The 22,515-nt window shown below is 37.9% G+C and overlaps 1 protein-coding gene across 4 annotated transcripts in view; it reads left to right on the plus strand.

Moving 5' to 3' along the window:
• Positions 1-22,515, plus strand: part of SMYD3 (SET and MYND domain containing 3) — a 387,008-nt gene that overhangs the window by 227,990 nt on the left and 136,503 nt on the right. Inside the window, exon 1 of one of the 4 annotated variants that reach the window (XM_054063817.1) lies at positions 10,985-11,003. The exons of the other annotated variants lie outside the window; for them this stretch is intronic. The gene's annotated coding sequence lies outside the window, so the exon portion shown is untranslated. Of the gene's footprint in view, positions 1-10,984; positions 11,004-22,515 lie in introns of those variants that run through there. 4 annotated transcript variants of the gene reach the window in all.

Here is a 22,515-nt window from a genome sequence, read left to right on the forward strand (position 1 = left end):
TCATGCTTGGAAGCACCAGTGACCATCAGAGGTGTGGTCTGAAAATGGTTTATTTATAAAATAATGGAGGTGGACATTGGACAGAGACACTGCTAACATCTTTATTAAGGCATAAGGACAGCAAGAACATTATTTGATGGAGACTGACTTTCAAAACACGCTTGGTCATTGAGGAGATTCTAAACTAGGCTTCCTGTACAAGAAATATCCATCTTTGGAGAAAATACAAACTTAACAAAATAAACAGCAAAGCTGATGTTGTTTCAGGAAAATGGTTTATTAGTTAATAATTAGTAATATTAGTTAATAAAAATGCAGTAAAACTGTGCTGGGCCAAAAGCAATATTTGAGAAAATTGTTCTTTCCAGGGCTGCCTGACACATGGGTTGAAGTATGATATTTGTACCTGGTTGACTTGCAGCTAAGATTTCACCGTATTTTGTAGCTTCTGTTTAAAGCATATTGATTTTTTAATGAAATTTCAGGAAGGTACTGTGTTTTGCAGCCATCCTTTTAATTTTCTTTGGTTTTGTAATCTCCTGATATGCACTTACAAAAAATAGCCAGATGGCAGATAATGTGAGGGATATAAAATTGCCTGAAAGCTTTCTTCTAGAGAAATTTAACTCTGTGTTCAAGGAAGTCTGAATGAAAACAAGATAAGTCATGGTCAGGGGTGTATTTATGAATACAGAGATCTTCCTGCTGTGGGGGCACTTGACAAGAACCAGAAAAGGCATGTGAAGAACCAGACTTACAGCAAGATTGTTTATATCTCTGTGACTGCTTCTCTCTTCTGCCTGTGCAGAGCTCTCTGAATTTTCAATCTTTATTCTTCTCTGTGATTTTATGTAGCTTAATCCAGGATTGCTTATGAAAATTTACTGTCTCTTTATAGTGCAAATGTTTAGTTTCTATTTTCTATGGGACAAGTTTCCCCTACCAAATTATCTTATCTCTATGCAGAATTTGTCCTCCCTCAGGTGGGAACTAAGAGAAAAAATATATTGTATATACTTTTCATGTCTGCCTGAAATATTTTTCTGTTACATTGCAGAGAAACTCAGTGTCTTGGAGTAGTAGTTTGAACTTGTAGTAGTTTATCTTCAAAAGAGAAAAGCAAGGATTAACAAAATATTAATTCTTAACGTTATTCCGTAAGCGATCTAGATTGGCTGGCATCTCTCTCAACATTGCTAGTTGCGTCCTAACTGGAATAAAATCTTTTCCAAAATCTTTGCCAAAATACATCTTGTCTCCCTGCTATGGAATCACTTACACTACTTCTGTAGGAATATTAGTGAAAAGTGTGTCTCTGAAAAGGCAGCTTGGAGTAAGGGTCATGTTTGTAGCACAATAGTGACAAGATGCTATAGAATTTATCTGCATTCAGTCTATCAGAAAGGACTTTGAGTTCATTGTAGGAGCGAGAAAACTGCACAGTCTTTGGTGGATCTTCCTGTTGCTAGCGATCTGTGAAATACATTGATTAAAATGATGAATTGGACCCCTTTCCATTTAATATGATTTAAGAAAAAAAAAATCTACTAAGACCCGAGAATGAAGCATATAGTTCTTCACAAAGCAGCGTGTGCGTGTGATAGCTCATCAGACACCAGGCTGTACCAAAAAGATGCCTGCAACATGCCGTTTGGAATGTATTCCTTGGAGGGATCATGTATGATGTGGAGGACGTGCTGTACTTTGTGCTATTGCTTTGGATAACTGGATCACACATAAAAGGAATGGTAATGGGCATGCCAGAAAGAAAGCTAGATTGGCATTCAAGAGGTTAATTAGAATAGGAAAGAGCAATTAAAGGGACATGAGGAAGTCTTCATAAAACTGTGATTGAGTGCTCTTCATTAAATGATCTCATTAAACAAGGCAGACGATTTTCTGTTGCTGAAATTCTGAACCTCCCATTAAGATTGTGTATTCAGCTTTCTGAAAGAAGAGTTATTATCATACTATAATTTTTAAACCTTCTGTTGTTCTCAAGATACTGCTAGATATGTTTTATGTGGATGTGTTTTTCTTGGCCTCAAAATGGGGAAGTAGAAGGGATAGCCTTGTTTGGGTATGAATATCACAAGTCTATTATTTTTATTTGCCCAACCTGAGACAAATGAAGATTTAGCTCTCAGTTTCAATAATTGCATCGTTGCATTATGCATATTGTGTGATAACGTGGCTACATGCGTAAAATACAAATCAATACTTCAACAAGTAACAGATGGATACTTCTGCAAGAGCACTTTGTTGTCCATTTGTTGATTGCAGTTAGTAGTTTATGTTAGGAGAGAGATACCATAACTACTGGTGCCAAAATAAACATCGTTTTGAATAGTGGTCCAGTGAGAACAAGTTCTGGTTTACTTGATAAATGCAGTCGTGTCAGCTGCTAGACTGACTCTTTGGTTAAACTCAAACAAAGTGCAGGAATTCAGAGAGAAAAAGGAAAGGAAAGTAATTAACATTCTGTTTGTGTTGGTATAAAATACTTTAAATATTGTGAAGAAGTAAATTATTTAAATCACAACAGATAAAGCATGTGAAAGAAAAAAATAATTTTAAAAGAGACATAGTGAAATGCTGTCGATTTAAAACGAACCAAACAAGATGTAATAGCTTTGTCTAATGCAATGCCATTTGTATTCTTGCTGTTAATCATTGTGTCATTGATTTATGTTTTTATTATTTTCTGTCTCTGGATGGAAGACCTACAGAATTGCAGGAGCACATGTTGAGAGAGAATAACAAAACTCAGTGTGCACAAAATATTGCTGGCATGGAAAGTAAGCAAAATGAAAGCAGAAGGAAAATCTTTATATCTCTCTACTTCCAGTACCATGGCCTTGGGTAGTGAGTACTGTAGCGGTAAATGCCCACACAGTGATTAGATTACGAATGAGTTTTGAAGTTCTTGGTGTCCTTCCAAAAATCTTTTAAAGTAATTTACACGTATAAGTCTGTGACACATATCTCATGGATACGTTTATGCTGTCATTTTGGCTCACTCTCTTTTGTGCCATGACCCCAGCTCTCTGACTGGCTGGTATCAGTTGTCTGGTGGCCTCCTTATGGCACAAAACCAACTTGTTCCCTCTTAGAGGAAGCCTTGGCTGCCGAACACAGATATATTGACATAGTTTCCACACATCCACTGGGATTCGCTTTCTACAAAGCAGTGTAAATATAACCAACCTGGAACAGCGTGGATGGAAGCCAGTATATGCCATTTGCTGCCAATTTTAGTTCTGTATTGCAAAAGCAGTCTAGAGGCATCCACAGTATACCCCCACTGTAAAACAGCATTGCTCTGGTTAGTCATAGTAATAAAAGTCCATTTTTCTTAAATGACCCTGCAGTGGAGCACTAATTAACTCAAAGGATTGAGGAATCCACATTGTGTAGCTTGTGTTTTCTAATACCAACATATGTAATATATTGAAAAAAAACCATGGGCAAACCATGGGAAAAGAGAGAGATATGGTACATTTTAAGAGTGACAGGGAAGGTGGTAGTTTTTAGTCTCAAACAGGCTCCTGGGCATAAACAAGGAAGGAACCTATAGGAAATCTAGCTTTTCCTCTCCTGACAGTAGGAGGTCTTGAGAGTGCCTTGCCTGTGTTTGCTTTTACTTTTTGCCCCTTAAGTCCAGCAGACACCATTACCTCTGTCCTGGCAGCTGTCCTGGCTGCGTTTGTATCCTCAGAGTATCGGCAATATGGGAAATTGTAGGAGGAAAGAAGTGACCCAGAAATATAGCAAATATTTTCTTTCCTCTTTTAGCATTATCTGTTTTATTTAAGTATATTACTGAAGAAACTATGTATATACAGATATACCCAGACCAGCCATATATACTAGACAGGATCTGTGGCAAATTGAAACAAAAGGCATAGCACAGCAATTCTAACTCCTTTGTGTGGACTTGACTGTATTTTTAGGGTCAAATCTTGTAGTTTCTGTAAGAATTTGGAAGATCCCAAAGAACTGGTGTCTTGCTTTGGTTCCCTTCCAAACAGGGGAGCACAGGACATCCATCCACCTACCGTGTTGGGTGCTGTGCTGTAGATCCTGCATAGAGATAAAGAGAACCACTGGTCCCAGCAGCCTGTCTTTTCGCAGGGAAGGTGAGCTGGGAAGGAGAATGGGGACACACTGTCAGCTTTTTCTATAGTTATGTCAGGAAGCTCAAAGAAAATGCAGTGGTTTGTAACATTTAGCACATAAGGAAGATACCCAGAATTTAGCATGATGTACAGGTCACATCTGTGAGGGGCAAAAAACAAAGCACAGACTCTGATTTGCATCATGACTGCTTTATATTGTGAACTGTGCTTATAGCTGGCTGAATTCGATTTAGAAATGTGATTGACATTGCATGTACTCTTTGGCCCTTTATCTTCTGCAGAGGAGGAAAGAAATAGCCGCTCCATCCTTAAACAGAGAATTTGAATAGAGGAGCCAGAGATATGCAGCACATAAAAATTGGATGATTGTAATAAATAAAACTTAGTACTTTTCTATTTTTTCTAAATGCCCTTGCCTGGCGCTCTTTCCTGTTACTTTTCCAGCTAATTAGCATCTTTTGATAGTCATTTCATTTCAGAGTGATAACAAAGCTTAATTTGTGCTGTTAATTACTTTTCATCATTTTCCCATCTTTCAATGGACTATATATTACTTAACAGAAAAAGGCCTCCTAGATGAAGTGGTAAAAATGACTTCTTTTGATAATTTTAATTTTTTTTTCAGAGAATGAGACTGGATTGTGACACTTGGATTTTCATCTTAAGTGTAAATGCTAATTCAAATTGATTGTAAATTCTAGCAAAGTCATAAAGGCAGTATGCAACTCAGAGAGGTGTTTCCAAATTAATTTCTGGGATCTTTCTAGATGCAATCAAAATGCAGATAAGGAATTTTTATTTAATCACTAGCCAGAAAAACAATTCTGAAACAATGGCATCATATGACCTATTAATGATACCCAATGGAAATAATTGAGGACACAGTATAATGTAGGTACACAATGAATTCTCTGAAATATATGAAGGTCAAAAAGCTGATGAGATGTCAACCTGGATAAAACCACTGGAGTATAGACAACAGTTTCTTTAATTGTAGGTCTTGATTTAGCAGGACTCATACCTTATCTGTTCTTTTGCTTTCTGATGGATGCAAATGTAGCATTTTCTGAATATCCCTATTTTGTAAAGATCTGTCTCGCTTCTTTGCTGGTGGAAAGCGAGGAGTTGGGTGTATCTGGGGAATGGAGGAAGGCTACCAAAGTGATTTTTGTTAGTGGGATCGTTACAAACGTAAGGGAATATCCCACTGAAGTGTTACCAGGATAGAAGTCTATTTATTTTGGGCTATGTAGATGTGGAAGTTTGTGGGCAGCACTCAGAGTAGGGGAGCCAACTCTTGTGCTTTCTTCTCACTGTATTTGCAAAACTGCCATCCTGCTCCAGACCTATGATGATGATGATTTCTGTGAACGGGGAAGAATCCTGTCTGTAGTTTGCACTTTCTTAGCTCTGTAAGCAAACTCCCTCTTGAGGGACAAAACCACCTCACACAGCACAGAAGTGCAGGTATGGATGTATTCGCCCACTCCTTGCCTCCCACTAGAACAAGTCCACAGGGTGCGTCACCCATGAACATACCTTATGTGTGCTAAGGGGAGGACAGGTCATTCATCCATGGCCTGCCACTTTGAACACTATCACTGAGGCCAGTCACAAGTGGCATTCTCCAGAGTTCAGTGCTGGGTCCAGTCCTGTTCGATGTCTTTATCAATGACGTGGATGAAGGGATTGAATGTACCCTTAGTAAGTTTGTGGATGACACTAAGCTGGGAGGAAGTGTTGATCTGCTTGAGGGTAGGGGAGCTCTGCAGAGGGATCTGGACAGGTTGGGTTGATGGGCAGAGACAAACGGGATGAGGTTCAACAAGGCCAAGTGCTGAGTCCTGCACATGAGAAACAACAACCCCGTGCAGTGCTACAAGCTTGGGGAAGAGTGGCTGGAAAGCTGCCTGGAGGAGAAGGATCTGGGGGTATTGATTGACAGCTGACTGAACATGAGCCAGCAGTGTGCCCAGGTGGCCAAGAAGGCCAATAGCATCTTGGCTTGTATCAGAAATTGTGTGGCCAACAGGACCAGGGTAGTGATTCTGCCCTTGTACTCAGCACTGGTGAGGCTGCACCTCGAATCTTGTGTTCAGTTTTGGGCTCCTTATTACAAGAGAGACATTGAGGCTCTGGAGCATGTCCAGAGAAGAGCAATGAAGTTGGTGAAGGGGCTGGAGAACAAGTCTTATGAGAAGCAGCTGAGGGATCTGGGGTTGTTTAGCCTGGAGAAGAGGAGGCTGAGGGAGACCTTATCGCTCTCTACAACTATCTGAAAAGAGATTGTAGTGAGATGGGTGCTGGTCTCTTCTTCCACGGGATAGGTGATAGGACAAGAGGGAATAGCCTCAAGTTGTGCCAGGGGGGGTTCACGTTAGACATTAGGAAAAAATTCTTCATTGAAAGAGTTATTAGGCACTGGCATGGGCTGCACTGGGAGGTCGTTGAATCACCATACCTGGAGGTGTTTAAAAGACTGGTAGGTGAAGTGCTTAGGGATATGATTTAGTAGTGGTCGGGTATGATTGGTTTCATTGAACTCAAAGGTCTTTTCTGACCAAGTGATTCTATGATTCTATGATTCTGTATTATGGTACCCATTCAGACTGGTGAAAGCTTTTATCTTGATTTCAGATGGGTTTGAACCAGAACTTTAGAACAGAGAATGCTTGTTTTTCACAGGTACATTCAGTATTTCTACTATGTGCTTCTAATTTTCTCTAACACAGTGAAAGATATATGTAACCAGAATGTCTATCTATGTACACTGCAAGTACTGAAGTTAAATAAGTAACAGCAGAGCATTCAAACTTGGCAAAAAGCCAAAGCAGAATCCATCAGTGAGAGCTGACTTTGCCTTCCTGATTGATGTAAGAATGGAGTAAAGGTGGCTACCAACAACCTTTATGTACTTATGGTACATCTGTTGCATTACAGGAAGGCAAACCATTCCTAACCTTCTCTGAATCTGGCTCTCAGAAAGAGATTGTGATTTCAACGGCAAGGGTGCACTGCCTTGATAGATGCCAGAAGCATCACTTGAGTGATGGATTTAGATTGTTTTGCTATTAGTTGTTTATCTCAGTCGAGACCAGTTGAAGTGTAGGAGAAGCAATTTAGACTTCAGCATTATTTATCCTTCTTAGGACTATTAAAGGTATTGATTAGTAAAGGATGAATGAAAAAATAATGAAATTTTCACGTGGTAAATTGAAAGCAAAGCAAAGAAGCCAGTTATCTGTGTGATATATTGTAAAATAGTGGCAATTGTTGCCACAGAACACTGTGGATATTAAAAGGCAACACATTTTTAGGAGTATTCTCTTTAGAATTAAAAAATGCATGAAAACATGTTTGGTTTAGGAGAAGCTCTGACTGTGAATGTTTTGAGAATAGGAGAGGATTTGAAGTGTATTTTGTCCTCTTCAATGCTCATTCCCGAGTCTTTCTCTGAGCTGCGTTCCTAGAGGTTTTATTCAATGCCTTGCCTGCTGGATTGCTCACAAAATTTCTTTCATAGTTTTTCGCTTGTAGTGTTGTGTATCTATGTATCAAATGGTTACTAGCCCTGAGCAGATGGGTGGGTGTTATTTGTTTGTTTTTCAATAAGGTAATTTCAGAAGGTAATTTCCAGATAAACTGTTGCAGAAACTGAAGAGTTTGGGAAATATGCTATCAGCAAATTTTCTAGAGGAAAATTAGGAGTAATTATATATATATATAAAATTATTATATATATATTTCTAGAGTAATATTAGGAGAACATGAAAGCATCATTTTTTTTTCAGGTGCCAGCTGGAAGAGGAGAGCTGGGACAGAGGGCTCAAGGGCTCTCAACACTCCTTTCCTTCCACAAATGCTCTTATACAATTCTTGCTTTTACACTTGCTGCAATCTTAATAATACTCTTTAGTAATGATTGTCACTCCAGTCACTTCTTATACTTGAATAATTTGCTTATTAATAATACATTCAGATTATAATGAATGAGTAATTCTCTTAAAAAAAAACCCAACCCCACATTGTAAAAGTAGATATAAATCTATCCTAGCAAAAATCTCTTAAAATGAATTAGTCTTCATTATATGTTTAGGCTGATGAGTTAAATCGACACCCAGACTGACTAATTTTACATTTTCTTTTGACACAGTGAAGGTAAAATTAATTATGCTATAGATTAAAATGTTCTACCTCCAGAGGTAGGGCCAAGATCTTCAGTGATATCCTTTATAATACTGGACAACAAACCACAACAATAATTACTGTGTCAGGCCCACGGATGTGTGTATGAATTACAACACATCTTTGAAAAGATAACTGTCTTTGATTTAAAGGGATCAGGGAACAGTAAAGCCTCTGCAGTTTAGTGTGGTGTTGCAGCAATTAAACTTCTAGCCTGAATATGGTTAGCTTTAGCTTCTACTGATGTGAATTGTTATGTATTTGTCAGAAGAAAAATGCAAAGCATCTCTTCCACACTGAGATTATGCACTAATTGCCTCTTTGTCACACCTTAAATAAGCTAAATAGTCTGTTTGAAGGAGATACTTCCAACATGAGTAGTCACGTTAAGATCGCTGAAGCTTGCTGTGGGGAAAAGATACACACCAGTAAGGTGTGTAAGGCAGTGCTTGCCTTATGGTGATTTTGCTACACATTTCCATGGATAAAAACTGCCCTCAAAGTTGCAAGTGTGAATTAATGGTGCCAAAGACTTGTAGAGAGAAAAGGTGCATCCCAAAACAACAATTTTCCTGTCAATTTTCTGATGGGGAACTACCAGCAGCTGTTTTCAGCAAAGTAGGGGATGGTCACACTCTAGGACTCAGTATTTTGCTACTATGGAACTGAAAGACATGAAGATTTTCTCCCTGGATGTTGACCAAAGTTGAGACTGCTCTCTGCTGTGATCCTGTGTGATCTGCACATTTTTTGGTTTCCTGGCTGTTTAATTCCTTTTGCAGTGCTCATCCAGACCTAATCAACTGTGCTCTTCGTCTGTGCGGTGAGAGTGCAGCTGAGCAGAACATGTACCACCATAACTTTTGCCATCCATTTGCTTAGTCCTCATATCCATCTAGGAAACAACTGAGCAGGCTGCCTCAGGATTTCTTCATGTCTCGCTATGCTGTTTCTGCAGCAACTGTGATTTTCTCTTATGCAAGGTGAATCCTGTTCTTTGCCACTGTGTATCTCCAGTGTGAGGTGGACGATGCACCTTCTATAGTGCCAGTTGGTTTGAGGGAGGACAAGTAGTTGTCCATTTTCCTTACAGGATGTTTTAGTGGATGGATTGGTGTACCAGTGCTTTTGGGCTGTATCACATCCCTGCTGCTAGTCACATGGAAAGGAAGAAGTGACTCTTCAGTGTTAGTTCATCCAGGTAGAATGTCACTGCAAACCTCTTCAGAAGAAGACAGCACTGACTTGAACTTTCATCTATATTTTCATCCAATAAAGTTCACTGAATGGTATCCTGATTTTCCTGTCCAGTGTGTAGGATAATGCGTGTGGCATGGAAGCTGGGGCACATCTGCTGAAATCGAGTGTCTACTGATAACACTGCAGTGATAAAAAAGTCAGTAACTTAAGTAGATTGTGCTCTGCTTGATCTGCACTTGCTCAGATCAGCTGTAAGTATGTGAAAAATCGTTGTTTATTGTATTTCCAAGTGATATATTTAATTTATATATACTCAGTGGAGTCTTGATTTGTATAAATGTTTATGCCACAGGAGGTATTAAGTATCTTGCAAGCAGATGTATCTGTGCTCTTCATGGTGTTCATTTCTCCATGTAGCTCACTCAAGGCTGGGTCTCAGCAAAGAGAATGCTGAAAATGCACAGTGCTTCAACAACGTTTGAGCTGTTTATCTTGAGATTCCTTTTGCTGTGTCTGGTTTGTGTGGCACACTGAAGAAAACGGATCAAAGCAATAGATTCTGTAATTTCATTACCTTTGTGTTCTACAGTTTCTGTTTGTGCCTGTTTTCAGTAGAATAGCATTAGGACCAAAACAGAGATTTGAAAAATCTTTGAAGTTTGGAACATATGGGAGGAAGAATAGTCTTTTGACAGGAAACTTTGCTTGAAAACTAAACTGGTAATTTAATATACAGACTGCATTATGGAAACCATTCATGTTTAAAAGCATTGACAAAACATCAGTTCTTAAAAGAAAATACCCTGTGTCTTAGATTTGCACAAACTCTTTCTTGCATTGGCAGTGAATGAGCATGGAGTCTCTTTTCAGACCATGGTGTTTTGCAAGCCTAATTGAATTGTTTTGTTTATCTGGGTGGTGAAGAAAGGGGTAAAGGATCTTTGCAAAATCAGTTCTTCATAATAAAGAAAAGGATCTTTTTCTATCCAGATTAATGCAAATCAACACATATTGCTGATGGGCCTGTTTTTCCCAGATGAAGAAAACAAGGGGTAGTGTTGAAAGCTCTGATGACCCCATTCCCATCCAAATGTCCGGCAAGATTTTAATAGAACTATTTTTATCCTAGAATTGTCTTGTGATGCTCCTTAGTGCTTTGCATTCTGTCTAGTTAATAGCAGCAGCTGGGAAATGCTGCCAGGCCGGAATCTAAACTTTGGGTTACATCCTTCTGAACATGTTTAAATGACATACAAAGAACATGGCTTGCAGTTTAGGTACATAATGTTATGTTTATCTAAGCTAAAAATTGTTAATTTTACTTAGTTCTCACAAAGCACAGTGGAGTACACAATGCGATGAGGAATCCTGCAAGGAGTTTGGGGTGCTTTTAATGCTCTTTGAAATTGGGAATATGCATTAAAGATCATGTGTCCAGCTGTCTGGATTTTCTTGGAAGATCAGATCCTTAAATTTGTGGTAGGATTGTTATTACCAAATTCTGAAGTTTTTACTTTGCTTTGTCTGCAAAACAATTTAAATATAGTACATACAATGGTATATTGTTTTATCTGTAAGTATTGAAGTGTCTATTTGTAGTTTAAAAGTGCAGATTTCTATTTTAAGATTCCTGAATGCAGGTAATTTTTGTGTGTTTCTTCTGAATAATTTTTCAGATTAAGTATAGAGTAAATCGTAAAAAACACGGAAATGTAATCTTTGGTCTGATGTAAAATGTGTGATGCAGTTGATTTATCCAGCTAGTTTCACTGAATCTGAGTAGCCTATATTCATTCTTAAAACTCAGAGAAAATGTGACTGAAAATGAAGAATGAGTGAAAAGAATTTGAACATAATCCTTCACTAGTTAGTACTAAGTCCTCTGTTTGATTCAGGTACAAATTTAAATGCAAATCTGTCTGAGTCATTGTAGTGAGAGTTCAGTATGTCCAGGAAAACCCTGAAGTGTTTGATTGATGAGCGGTGTTGGCCAGAATGTAATTCTCCATGCATGCTGCTTTTAAATTTAGGAAAAACCAAACATTTTAGTTTTGAAAATTTTAAAGCTGCAAATAGACAAAACATGGTAAATGTGATCCTTATTCTGTTCATCTTTCCGATTATGTTGAAGTTAGCTTTAATACCAATACTTTGGCTGGTGATATGTTTTGAAATGAACAGTTTATGGCCAGTATGTTTTCCTATTTCAGTGTTTCTGAACATAGTTGTATGATACGTTGCCATATGGAAATTATATACTTTATATATATATATACTTATATATAAGTTATATACTTTCAAATAAGGAAACTAAATTTTATGTATTCTTCCTAATTGTGGAGAATTCCTCCTCCACGTGCCATACAAAAATCTAGTTCAGTTTATTATTATCTCTGTGAAAATAAATATTCATAAAATCAGATTGTGATTCACTTTGGATTTAGAGTGCTCCCAGGCCTGAACCTCTTTCCACCTAGATGATATTATCATGCTGGAGCAGACATTTCACCTCTTTTCATGGCTCTAGATTACCCCAGTGGATATAGCGGCAGCGCAGGTATGGTCATAAAGAATCCAAAATGCTCATGACAGTATCTGTGTCTTTAACCAGAGGCTTCATCTAAGCAGAGGAGACCTCTCTTGTGCCTTTGTGTAAAAAGCAGAGTCCAATCCCAATGCCTGTGTGGTAATGATGCCATTGTCTCTTTGTGGAGGGTCAGCAGAGTGCAGTCAGTGCTTTCATCCTATTTTGAAGAGCTAAGTGGAATTGAAATCATCCTGTACCTTGTGTTCTGCCTTCAAAATGCAAATGAAAATTTGGTCCTTGCTCCTTGTTTTACTTGAGTAAGTCCCTGGTTTTCTGTTCAGGGCCTGAATGAAGAGATGTACTCTGACATGGGACGTTTCTTGTCTCAGGTCAGTCATCTGCCCAAGATTCTCACTGCCATCTCCCAGACTGCATCAGACCCCTTGCTCCTTTATTCTTTTCCACTCATACCTCTTACTCCACCTGCATAAGAAGTCGAATACTTCTCACCCACATGGGGTCGCTGTGAAAGTTAGTTCTTTGAAAGACTGTGGTGCCTTCAGATAGCGCAATAATATAGACCAAGGAAGTAGCGAAGATTAATTTTTTATTACATGAATGTTGGTGTCCATTCCTTGTGATTCCCTACATGCATTTTAGGTTTTTTTCTGTGTACGCATCTTGCCTGTCTTCTTGATGCATTCTCTACACTTGCTTCTAAAGACTGTATGCTTGTAAGAAGCAGCTGGTAACATTGCTGCATCTTACCAGGGTTCTGCCTCTTCCAAAACAGTGTAGACACCCAGGATGCTGCTAAGATCAACATCACAGCATCTACTTCCTTTCTCAGCTCTTTGGAAATTTATAAAATGTAGGAATTCACCTTACAGTTGTAAACAAGGGCACACTGACACGGTTGTTATGTTATCAAATGTGTTTCTGAGCTCAGTTGCATGTGTGAATATGTGTCAATGCACACATGAAAGTCTGAATTTTTACTGGCATATGTACACATAAATGTCCAAAAGTGAGGATCTCTGTTTATATCCCATAGAGTTCTGTGCCTGTCATGTTAACAGCAAAACAAAAAGTTCATATGAAGATTTTTTTCCATATGCTTACACTTCACTTTACTTTATAAATTCTGTGTTTATATCTGAGCTTTTTGTTACATTTTTTTTTGATCTCCTGGGCCATCCCACTGCAGTGAGATTTTGATGCCTGGAATGTGGCATTTCTATTCTCAATTTCAAATAGAACTGGCTAAATGTGTACATTTTGGTGGTCTGGAGATTATTTAAAGATTTCCTAGGTCCTCTGGAATCTTAGTTATAGCAGCAATTCTGTCCTCTGGCAGAGTAGCCTGAATGAAGGAAAACAGAGATGAGAGGATAAACTCAAAGGGGCTCTTTGTGAATCTTGACCTTGGTGTGATTCTCCATCAGTTCCCTCTATACTCAGTGGAGGAGAAGACGTTTCACCTCCAGAGAGGGACTCAGAACAGTTAAATCAGGCTTCGGTCATGAATGTTTTTCTCTCCATTGAAAAGGAAAGCAATCTTTCCTGAACCACTAAGTTTCTGACCTGAGATCTTCAATTTGTATTTCTTTTCTCATTAAAATAGATGTGCATATAATTTTCATTTACTGAGTGAAAGTAAAAAGATGGTAAAAGCAAATTGAAGGAGATGTTTGTGGTAGGAAAACTATCTGACCCTTACAGCTGGAAAATCTTCAGGTGGTGGCTGCCCAGTGTCTGAATACACTGACCTTGTTTGGCCTTGGGGACTATGAGAGTTTGTAGGAGTCCAGAGCTGGAGTATGGGCAGCTAAGGGAAAGTTGAATACAAAGAGTTAAACCTGTGCAATGTTATGATTGTGAATAGAAAAACAAATTGGAAAATCCAATACAAACTCACCCATAATATACATATTACACATCAGTTCCATCATTGAGTACTGCTGGCAATTTTTATAGCTACGTGTTATATAACTAAAGACTGAGGTTTTTTTCTTATAATGGGTAGTTCCATGCAGAAGAAATTTTTATATCTATATTTTCTTTTTGTGAAGATTTATCTGTTACAAAAAACATTGTAGGAAAATGAGAATGTGACCGACTCAAAATAATCTGCTTCATATTAGTTTAAAAAAAAATGAAGTTGTGTTCTTTTGCTTATTATGGTGTTATGACATTCTCTCTAGTAGAGAGCAGCTTTCATAAAGCAATGTGGCATACCTTTCTCAGGGTGTTATGGGAACCACATGGCTAATATGTTCTCTAGAGGCCCTCTGATGTATGAAATGTGCAGTCTCGCTGGGAAATTCAGTTCTTTCAGAAAAATGGGAATGCCATGTTCTGAGACCATCGCTGCTGTAAAGCTGGGGAGCCACAATGGGAAAGAGCAGGTTGATACTTGTGCAGTATGGTAGGTGTTAGTCAATGGAAAGATTGTCTCAGCTCTTGTAACCTTAATATAATATGTAAACTAGCAAACATGAGAGCTTGTGAAATAAAGACAGGTTGAAGGAGCACTGCCAGTCTTCCCTGAGAGTGCTGTTGTGCCAAGTTGTCTCCTACAACAGGTAAAACTGTGTCTGCCTCTTGAGCATCATATTTCTTTCTAATCCTCAAAGTAGCAGGAAAACAGGGAGCATTAAAACTGACTTGAGATAAAATATTTCAAATTGGTTAAAGAAATATTAACTGTTATCACTCTGGGAGTTTCAATTACTTGGTTTTAATTAGAAGTGCTCACATTAAGCACTTGTCATTTAAAAGTGCTTTGGAGATTGTATGATACAAAAGTATCAGCAATATTTTTAATCAAAAAGAGGGAAATGTCTCTCCTGCTCTTTCTCTGTGTGTCTATGTATGTACAGGAGGGTGTTTGCAGTTCAGTGGGCTTAAGACTTGATCAGGCAGGTGCAGAGCACTGATGCTGTTTCAACTGAGGCCTCTGTGATTGGCTTTTTGCTGAGATTATAGGAAGACCATCAACACTGCAGAATAAAGAATGTTGTTGTTGTCAGATGTCTAGGAGTATCATTTGAAGCTAAATTTTTCTGTAATAGGATAGCCGGTACATACTGTTGGGGATGGTATAGGAAGCCACGTGTTGTTCATGGTCTGTATGCAAGACTCCATGAAGATGGCACGAATCTGTTCCGTTGGCTCTGATAAAGAATGAGAACAGTAGAATTTAACCTCTGACATGCCTTTCTTCTAACACTAAACATCTATATTCTTCCAGTTCCGCGATATTCACTTGACTGAATACCCTTTTTAAGCAATGATTTCATATATTTTGATTAAAAACTAGAAGGACAGGAAATGAGATGCAAGACACAGATCTCAGCTCTCACTTTGAAATGAGTATTTCTTGTTTAAGAAGTGACTGCTTTCTCATTTAAAATATTATTGCAAGACAAGTGATTCAGAAGGGGTTACCATATGTGCAGCTTAGTTAAGCAAGTGCAATTCTATCCCTCCTTCCCTCAAAAAAGTTACTGATGCTGATGAAGACATTAAAAAAAAAAATAAAGAAAGCAGAAATATCTTTAAAATGGTTTTGGTATTAGTTCAAGCCACACCATTCATTTCTCATAATAGTACCTTAAATAATAGTACCATAAAGACCATGACAAGTAATCAAGCAAATATTTAGGGATATTAAAATTGTTTTCCACGTATATTTAATGTTAATTAAATGAAAAAAAAAAAACTCAGTTAAGAGATTAGCAGTATTTAGTCTTTGCAAAAGTGATGTGTTGGATAGTAGCATTCAAAGTAGTCAATACTTCTCGATGGAAATGGAGAAACTCAGAAAACATTTTGAGCTTTATTTTTTACAATAGCATCTAAAAGCCTTGAATTTGCAGTTGTGCCACCCTGTGCTGGAACTGCCCAAACAAATTATGTGGGATGGTCTTTGCCTGGGACATACAATGGAAACAGCCAAGACAAATAATGGAGAAGAAAAAAAGAGAGAGAGATGCAGGAAGGAAGGTGAAGAAACTTGCTGAAGGTAATACAAGAACAGAAGTAATGCTGGGAAATAAATCCAGGTTTTGTAGCTGTGATTCAATGTTCAGTCTGCTCTCATTCCAGCTATTCCTTCTGGGTGTTCAGTGTTTATTACAGGAATTTTGATGTTGGCTCAAGCTAAAATGAAGAACTTGGGGTCTAATTTTAAAAAAGATTTAAAGTAATTTGATGGCTTCACTGTGGGCAACTCAAAACTTAAAACAGGCACAGCAGTTCAGCTGAGGTACTAACCTTTCGGTTTAGCCCATGATAATTTGATCAAATATGTATTACCTCAATATATATTAGGATCTGACAGAGACAGCTGCATATAAAAAGCATCATTACAGTCAGTGGAACAAATTTCCTCAAATTCTACAACTACTTGAGTGTTTGAAGCCAATAGATACTGTTTGTGTCTTTTTAGTGGGTATATGTAAGTTCTCACTGATCAGAGCACTGAATTTTTTTCAATCATGTCCATGGCAACATAAAAGGAATAACTGCATTTATTCTTTTTTTACTGTGTGAATAATATCTCAGAAGTTTCTAGCTTTCATTTTTGTCACTTTGGTTTGATATAATTAAATGAATGATTTTAAAGAATTTATTTTGTCCATGCCCTACTTCCAATAGTTCATATTGAAAACCAGGTCTGCTTTAATTACCAATTAGCGTGCATTATATTGAGATATACAGTTTCTTCAGAATCAGAGCGTTAATGCAAATATGTCTATTTAATTTTTTTCTACTATTGAAAACATTTTTTACTTTTCTATTGTAACTTGTGTAGTTTAAAAATAAAATTATTCTGTTTTTATAGTGTAATAGACAAAATAAAATGTTGAAATGAAAACGTCAGTGTTACTAAAAATGAATCTATGAAACATAATGTTTAGATCTCCAATCTGTCTTAATAGCTTAAGAAAGAAAAAATGAGGAGATTGTAAAAGAAATACTTCAGAGTATTTTATGTGTTTAGAATAACTCAGTTTTCACATGCAGATGCTTGCAGTGATGATTTCAGAATTTGTCTGCGGTGAATGACAGCTTAAAAATTCAAATGCATGTGGCATTTCCTGGAATATTTACAGCAATATGTATATTTGCACCTAGGACATAAGAATAAAGCTTAAAACCTTAACTACTTGTTTAGCACAAATTTTATTTTTTGTTTACTTGTCTCAATTTTAGGAAAGAGAGATTTCTAGTCTTTAATGGATTTTTTTTTTTTTTTTCAGTAAGATTCCTTTAAAAAAAGCCAAAATGTGAATCATTATGTTCTTTTCCTTAGGGTTTGGAACTTTTGGTGTTTGACTTCCTTAATATTGGCTAAAATAAATCCTTAAATCTATGTTTCTTAGACATTTAAATAGTTGTGCTTATTACTAGAGGTCACCGATGACCCAGCGCTGTGGCCTTTATTGTCACTGTTAGAAGTCAGATTACAGGGTGGCCACTGACAATCATGAAATTCAAGAGTTGTTTCCATCAGTTCTGTGAAATACGTGCATGAAAAACTTAAAAATGAATTGTGACCTGAATGACGATCTGTGCCTACTTTACCAAACCAAGATATGCACTCCGTACCACAGAACGTCTTGTTGCAGCCAGTGTGAGCCTCTCTGAGATGCAAGGCGACTTGTACATTGCAAAGGTTTCCTACAAGATCTGTTCTGCCATTCTCCATCATTTAGCCAAAGCTTATTCCTGTGTGCTCACAAGCCTTTATCAAGTTTGGGTGGCAATCAAAGCTAAGCATAGGTAGGGTTCCAGCACACACCTATAATACAAGTATAAAATATAAGTATAAATAATCTTTGTTTGATAACTGATTTTTAAATGGTCTCGTATTACTTCTTGATATTACAAATATTTGAAAGATTTATCTTAACAGTTCTTTGTAGTGTATGGCTTACTATGAAAAAGAGTGAAATTACCTGCATTCTTAATTATCTTTTGAAATAGTGACCTACAACTCTGTCTGACCTTATTTTCCCAAACCTAAGTAATAGAACTCTTAAAAAAAATGCCCAAACTACGGTGCTGGTATTATTCATGCAGTATTTCAGAATCAGCTTACAAAATTACTCCTGTCTCTATAATATTATAATTGCTAGCATGCTGCTCTTGAAAATGCAGCATAAAATGCATGTGTTAATGTGTTATTTTTTTTTGTTATTTCTGAATATGTGAGCCTGTAGTTGAAAGATGTTATGGTTAATCGCTGAACTTAATTCTTTGAAGGAATGAAAAGTAGAAGGATATCAGCATTATCTTGCTCCCTAATGCCAGATGACAAGTGCTTGAGTGTTCCTGCACAGAAACAGGCAACCAGATAGTTTTTAGATTTTTGTTTTCTAAAAAAATTGAGTGGACAGTGATTTTTCTTTGAAGTAGCTCCTTGTTTTGCTTGTCAAAACATTCAGCAGAATGAAAGCATAGTACTGGAAAATCTTTAGCCTTTTTAAACTCTGTATCAGATGCAATGCTAGAGAAACTTCTTATTTAAATAAATATATCCAGCTGCTATGTTTTCTGACAAGGAAAGTTGTACAGGGTCTTCTCTTCCAGTATTTTTTCAGAATAAAGCCTGGGTATGGAATTACCCTGCTAGTCCCTCCCTTGCTCCTTCTCTCTCCTTCTACTTCCCACAATAATGCAATAGCATGCACTACTAAAGTTAGATAAAGGCTTCTAGATCCTACATTTGTGTACCTGAATAGAATGGGTTATAATGGATCAAGTGCCATACTGTCCTCGGGTACCTGGCACGGTATTTACCCAAACTCACTTAAGATGTTATTCATATTTATTTGAAATACTTGTCTAATGTCTCTGAATTTGGAATTCCATGCTTTTCTTTGGCAATGTAGGGTTTGGAAGAAATCTTTTGTTTCCAGGATGTTGTGCTATTTTTAATAATACTTGTTCTTTCACCTAAGAGCTCGGGTTTGTTTCTCATACTATTGTAATATTTTGACATATCATTTATTGTTCTTTAAAATGGATCAGTTGGCTTTACTCCAGATAAATCTCTCAGCTTCAGCTGGTAAAAGGGAGCATGCAGGATAGATGAGGAATTAGCAGTCTTGGAACTGAGCTTCTCCTTGGGTTCTTCCAAAGAGCTAGACAGTCTTGAACACCATCTAGGCAAAAGGATATGTGCTCTTTGCTACATACAAGATGAAGTATGTAATCAATGCTCTTTGAGTAGTGTTTTATGGCATGTCTTCCTCCAGTTTTTCCTTTCTGAAAACTCATCTTAATTATGGTATGTGGTCTAAGATTGCAGAATTACAGTCATATATCCACACTGAAGTCACAGAGATCTACTCTCGTGTCAGTTGGAAGTTACTCGTGTTAATTCTGTGTGAATGAGTAACTTTCTAATGAGGAAAGCCCTGGCTGAGGTTTTCTGGTGTCTTTCATCTGTAACTCTAGCTTTGATCTCCTTCTGTCTTGTAGACAGACTGTAAATACTATAAAACCATCTCACCACCTATGAAAATTCTCATGTAACATTTATGGCAGTTGCAAGTCTGTGGCTTTCAAACAGGTAATAAAAAGTAAGAAACAAGATAATATTGTGATTACTAAGTGTTCAGAAATTTTAGTTTTCCTTCCAGTGATTGAATTGCTGATCCATCTGGTTCATGTATGTGTTTGTGTTCGCATCTTGGGCATATGCATTCAAGCGTTGCTGTTCAGATATTTATTTTACCTCTGTAGTAACTGTGGCACATAATCTGGGCTGTCCATCCTACGTGGTTCACGTGATAGTAAAAGTATTGAAGTTCTTTCCTACTTTGTTTATGGTTTGTGTTACACTTTCTGTTCCTCACAACCCTTCAGAGGATCACTCACCTTTGTGTGTCTACATCAGACATGTCAAGCAGGTCTCTATTCTCCTCAAAAAAACCCCTACCGCAGTGAATTTCTTACTGTGTGAAGGAACATTCTCATATCACAGACTGGGATTTCTCACTTCCCTGAAGGTCAGTAAGCAAGACTTGTGGTTTCTTCATTGCAGTGTCCAAGTAGTTGGCTAGTCACGTTGTTGCCGTACATGTCACTCCCAGTGTTTGAGGAACAACGCTGCACTTGGCAGGGACTGTGTTTTGAATTTTGTTCCTGTCACGGCTTTGTGAATCCCAATGGTCCCCCTGGCTGTAGTCATGGGATCTTGGCTGGAGCTGTTCACAGAATGACTGCATTTAGTCAAAAGAGAAGTGTGGGATACTTACTTGTTTCTCTTCTATTTTAAAATGTGCCATTCGAGTGTGCATTTTCAACCTTTTCTACTGTTATAATTGTCGTGTTGAAGATTTTGATCTCATTTCTGAGTTCTGTGGCTGAGAGGAAGAACCCCTCTCTGTCTCTTGTCTTACCCTGTGAAGGGAGGGCGTCTCGCAGCGTGCCCTCTGCATCTACTGCTAGGATAGGAATTCTCCAGGTACCAGCACTACCTATACCTTGTGAGCGAGTTACATGTGGCATCATATTTCAAAAAAATGGTTAAAGGTTAGCAGCGTGCTAACCTTTATCTTGGCACTTATCTTTACTTTTGCAGTCAGATCATGACACTTTCTGGGCAGGAGCCTTTCTGTAGATATGAACTCAGCCTGAGTTGTCCATTCTCCTGTAAAAGGAGTAGGAGCGTGTTTAGAGAAGAAATTGGCCAGATATCAATGATACTGATCCAACAGTACCAACAGCTACCTAGGATTCAATTGACTTTGTTTCAGAAAATAAAATCTTTGTCTTATGTATTACCAAATATTCCACAGAAACAGGTAAAGAATGATTTAACTAGCAAGCACTGCTCGCCCAGATAAAATGTGAAACAGTGAACTTCCGAGATGTATTGTTTCATAATGTTGTGTTGTGGGTCTCATAGTTGTGTCTGCAGCTGCACCTGTGCATGCGCATACACACACACTTGAGATTGCCTGGCATGGCACACATTTGCTTCAAATATCTTCCTGCAGGACTACTACGGCAGTATACATTCTGCAGAGTTTCTGACCAAGAGTGGGCTGTTTGCAACCTTTGCTAACCATAACAGTGTTTTAGGGAAGGTACGTGCAGGACATTTGGCTTTCCATCAGTAGATATCCTTTGACCCTTTTTTGGAACATTTTTCATATACAGCCCAGTTCCTAAAATCCCCGTTGTTTCCTATTTACTCTGCTGTACAAATTTGTTATGTACATATGGTTTTTTTTTTACTCAGATGGAGCAATGAGGGCTTGTTTAGATCACATATTTTTTTTTTTTTGTAATTCTCTTGCTAATGGAAATTATCTCATTATAGGCTTTTATGGCCAGGAGCGATGTCACCTTCATTTAGTATATTGGAGGCTCTTTCCTTGTTCAGATGCCTAGAAGGCCTTAGCACAGAAAAAAATGCTTCCTAATCTTTAGCAGAACTCAGAAGTCTTGGTGAGAAGTTGAAACAGGATTAGAAATCTCAGTATCTGATTCTTTGAGGACAGCTGCTTCAAAACAACTATGCAAAGCTGGGAAAAGAGTCAATGAGCAAGCTTGAACTCTTTGAAATATTTACTATTCAGTGAGTTTGGAAAGGAAGACGGAGAATGATGAGGCCTTCACTCCCCTGAAAGTTAATAGCATCCTCTTGTTTTATTAATAGGAAAAAAATATATTACTGCTTTGACAATTCTCTTGTCTGACAAAAGTGGAGACATTGTTCTAAGTATTGAGCTTTTTACATATGCGCATGCATACAAACTTGAAAGTGGTAGAAACAGACTGTAAGGGTTTCATTTGTTCCTAAATATTGTCAGGTTTTATTGAGGTATACTTCAACTCCCTGTAAAACACATCAACTAATAGATCAATAGTCATCACATATTGAACATGAAGCATTATGAACCATCAGATATAGATCATAGACTAGTTTGGGTTGGATGAGACCTTTAAATGTCATCTAGTCCAACCTCCCTGCAGTGAGCAGTGGCATCTTCAACTTGATGGGGTTGCTCAGAGCCCCATCCAACCTGACCTTGGTTGTTTCCAGGGGTGGGGCATCTACCACCTCTCCAGGCAATGTTTCACTACCCTCATTGTAAAAATGTGTTCCTTATATCTAGTCTGAATCTCTTGCCTTCCTTTCCTACACCTGGGGATCAAGAGCTTCTGCACACTATGGAAGGCATCCTTAAAAATCTGCCAGCTTTGTTCTGTTCCATTGTCCCTGAGAGCAGTTTCCCAGGCGGTCCTATTGACTGACTCCTTGAAGAGCTAGAAGTTTGCTTTCCTAAAATGCAGGGTCCTGACTTTACTCTTTGCCTGACCCATATCTCTCAGGACTGCAAACACCACCAGTGTGTGATCACTGCAGCCCAGGCTGCCTCCAATCTTGTCACCAATCGCATTGGTGAACATTAGGTCCAGTATTGGATCCTCTCTGGT

This window comes from Cuculus canorus, chromosome 3, assembly GCF_017976375.1.
Source record: "Cuculus canorus isolate bCucCan1 chromosome 3, bCucCan1.pri, whole genome shotgun sequence".
NCBI lineage: Eukaryota > Metazoa > Chordata > Aves > Cuculiformes > Cuculidae > Cuculus > Cuculus canorus.